We start from the raw sequence: 4,215 nt of genomic DNA, 5'->3' as shown, positions 1-4,215 counted from the left end.
ACCCCGCCCCCTATCAGAGCACTACTTGGTACTTCTCAACGGAGAATTAGAGGAATTCCTAGGATGTGACGTCACCGTATCATTCAGAGCAGCGCCATCTTGGTGGGGTCAGAGAAAGCAATACAACTTTTTTCTGGCTGAATCCGAGTCATTTAGTAAAGAAGCATTATAAAAATATCCTATTATTGATAATAAAATCAATAACTATGCTTCATGTCTTGCTTTATTTTTTTCAGCACTGTGCATGTCCACTACACTGGAATTTCAGCATCCATGTGTTTAACACCAAGTACTTGGTAATTAAATAGATTAATCAGACTTTAGAGTGATTCTAGAGAGGGAGTTTTATATCTAGGGTTGTTTTACAAAATAATTACAAAATTTGTGAGACGTGTAGTTGGAATGGAGATGGAGTGGTAGAGTGCATGCTTTGTAGGCATGTCCAGAGCTGAATCCTCCGCATCCCTGTGCAGTTTTAAGTATAGGCTGTGCTTAGCAATAGAGGAGGTATTGAAGATATCAGGTTCCTGCCTTAGGCACTCTCCCTTAACATTATCTGAGAATCTTAGTATGTACTCATTGATCTACATCAAAAACATTGAGGACCAAAATAAAGAAAGAAAACAAAGTGTTACAAAGAGGGCCAATAGGCCAAGTTTTAGGAAACTAACTAGCTAGCATGAAGAAATTAAATCCATTAGTAAAATTAGACAGAACTATGTAAACATACTTCACCAGCATCACTTTAACAAGTTTAGTTCCTTAAAGTACTTTACTTGTTTAAGTTCATGGAAACATTTTAAATGACACTTGGATACTGCTATGAAAATACACAGATGCTACGAAGGTTAATCTTTATGTAAATGTGAGAGTTATCTTTTGAATCCTCAGCGACACACAGACTTGCCACGTGGTGGTGACTACTGTGTTCAATTTGGTTTCACACAGTCCCCCTACAGGTTCCAGTTCACAGAGGCCTCCTGTAATATTATCCAGTCCCTGATTCATAACAGTAGGCATTCCTAACTCATATTCACTAGACACCACAGTTCACGAGGACGGCGACTCAGACTCTGCAACACTCACAATACACTTGTTCAACGCTGTTACTGTGTTTAATCAGGGCAGTGAACACAGCCAAAGGGCTTCAAAAAAGTCAGGAAATCGGGATACAGGCAGAAACAAAGGCCTGCATTCCTGAGACACTCTACTCAGCCAAGCACAAGCCCAGCCAGAGCCATCAGCAAACAATACCCCAGATGATGGGCCATCAACACCCAGGCCAACAGAATCACAGAGTGCCTCTCCAGTCTGGAAGCTGAATTCAAGCAGAAAATTCTCACCTCGCTGGCAGTGTCTGACTTGCATTATCAGCAGTTGGAATAGGGTCTGAACAGCCCAGCCCTGCGGCTGAAAAGCAGACAGTGGCTGTAAATGGTTAAAAAAATATTGATATCATAATTTTACTGCAGACATTGTTGAAAGTCAGCACTTTCAGACCACAATCAAACAAGCCTCTACCTCAGCACAGGCGCCTAGACAGACACACAGCTTGTCCCCTCGCTACATCTGCTCAAACTTAATCAGACCCTGAGAGACCTCAACCACATCTTCACTGGTAGAATCGACAAACATCAGGCCCAAGAAACACACTAGAAAAAACAAAAAAGAAAACATGACAGATTTTTTTTTTGACTGCAACCAAACGTGAAAGAAACTTAGAGCACTTTCAAACCAAAAACACCACGACCCTGACAACACACCACTGTGCCAGACATACTGCAAAGCTCTGAGAAAATACAAACACTCTGATCAAGAAAAAACTAAAGTTTGATGAAAAACTAACTTGCTAAAATTGAGAATTGTATTGACACTTTCTGGGAACTTTGGCACACCCTGAACAAACAGCTGGGTATCCAAAATGGAAACATCTGGAAAAACTAGTTTGAATCATTATACCAGCCAATCCCACATGGACACCTAAACCCAGAGCAAACAGACATTTTACAAGAACTAAAAACACTGGAGAGAGTGACAGAGTAATTAAAGACAGTCAGCCCTGAACTCCACTCTCACACTTACAGAGAAACTCCAGGTCCCAAAGCCCAGGAAAGCCTGCAGTTAGGACAGCATCCCAAATTAAATGCTAATATAAAGCAACACCACCCTGCAGAGCACCCCACTACAGCTGTTCAATCTAATACTGAACACGGGCTGCTTCCCCGATACATGAAACACAGGACTCATAACCCCAATATATAAAAAGGGAGACACGGAAACCAAACAACTACAGAGGGATCTGTCCGAGCAGCTGCCTGGGGAAGCGATTCTGTAGCATCCTAAACAGCCAACTCCGGTCTTCATACAGGGGCCAGATCGGCTTCCTACCTCCACACTCCCTGATTCGCCAGCACAGCCACTGTACACAGAAAGGGAAAATATTTCCCTGCTTTGTAGACTTCAAAAATTTGGTTTGGATCTCCTGCAGCATCGGGCAGACATACAGTGAGGTAAAAAAAAGTATTTGATTCCCTGCTGATTTTGTACGTTTGCCCACTGACAAATACATTATCAGTCTATAATTTTAATGGTAGGTGTATTTTAACAGTGAGAGACAGAATAACAACAACAAAAACCCAGAAAAACGCATTTCAAAAAAGTTATAAATTGATTTGCATGTTAATGAGGGAAATAAGTATTTGATCCCCTATCAATCAGCAAGATTTCTGGCTCCCAGGTGTCTTTTATACAGGTAACGAGCTGAGATTAGGAGCACTCTCTTAAAGGGAGTGCTCCTAATCTCAGCTCGTTACCTGTATAAAAGACACCTGTATACAGAAGCAATCAATCAATCAGATTCCAAACTCTCCACCATGGCCAAGACCAAAGAGCTGTCCAAGGATGTCAGGGACAAGACTGTAGACCTACGCAAGGCTGGAATGGGCTACAAGACCATCGCCAAGCAGCTTGGTGAGCAAGTGACAACAGTTGGTGCGATTATTCGCAAATGGAAGAAACACAAAATAACTGTCAGTCTCCCTCGGTCTCGGGCTGAAGGTTCGAGTTGCCAAACGTCAGCCTCGAAACCTTAATGACTTGGAGAGGATCTGCAAAGAGGAGTGGGACAAAATCCCTCCTGAGATGTAGTTGGCCACCAGGTTTGCACACAAGAAATGTCTGACATCTATGATTGCCAACAAGGGTTTTGCTACCAAGTACTAAGTCGAAGGGGTCAAATACTTATTTCCCTCATTAACATGCAAATCAATTTATAACTTTTTTGAAATGTAGTAGTGGGAGAATGAGGTGAGTGCAAAACCAACACTAAGAGGCACCTATATATACAAAAAGTGTGAGAGAAACCTTTGTCCAGCAGGGGGCTTCGAACTGTATTTGACAGTGTTTTTTCTTCTGTGTGCAGGGAGCTGTTCCACCAGGCCGGACGAGACAAGACGGGGAGATTCCGGTTGACAGAGCTGCAGAGTCCTGGGTCCTTGGAGCGGTCCGGAGGCCCCTCCCTGAGGGAGGCCTCCTGCAGCCGGGGCCCGGACTTCTCCCCGCAAGGCCCGCTCCCTGCAAGAGCCCCGGAGGTGGAAGCTGCTACCTCTGGATTGAGAGCCTCTGGACCCTTTCCCAGGTAGGAAAGTGCAGCATGGCCCAGCGAACCGCCGGAGTGAGGCGCCACAATGTGGTGCGCTTCAGTTGAGTTGAGACCGCGGCCCTCACCTGGTTGGAGTTTAGCAGGTCCGTGCTGCAGAGGGGCCTGGGATTCGCCCCTTCTGAGTTGAACTGCGTGGTGAAATTGCCTGGACCTAGGGACGTGTTTGAGGTGAGTTTTAAGAATCCTCAAGTGCTGGAGAGTTTTTGGAACACATATAGGGAAAAGAAAGATTGCATGCCCCTGAGTGACTTTGTAGTCGACGCCCTGACAGATAGAGAGATAAAAATCGTTACAATTCAATTCTATAATGAAGCAATGGCAGAGTATGATGTAGAGGTATGGCTGAGGAGACACTGTGAGATCCTTTCCGAAAGTAAGAGGGTCAATGATGAGGATGGGGTTTGGACCGGTGCTCGACGGTGGCAGGTACGCCTGCAGGTGGAAGTGGCCGCCATCGGCGGAGTGCGCCACCTGCCGAGCACCGTAGTTTTAGGAACAAATGGGGCTAGTCTTCTACAATGGCATGCCCAAATTGTGTAGGAACTGCGGGGCCC

Source organism: Amia ocellicauda, chromosome 14, assembly GCF_036373705.1.
Source record: "Amia ocellicauda isolate fAmiCal2 chromosome 14, fAmiCal2.hap1, whole genome shotgun sequence".
Classification (NCBI taxonomy): domain Eukaryota; kingdom Metazoa; phylum Chordata; class Actinopteri; order Amiiformes; family Amiidae; genus Amia; species Amia ocellicauda.
The sequence above is the reverse complement of the archived record's forward strand: the minus strand, read 5'-3'. Positions refer to the sequence as shown.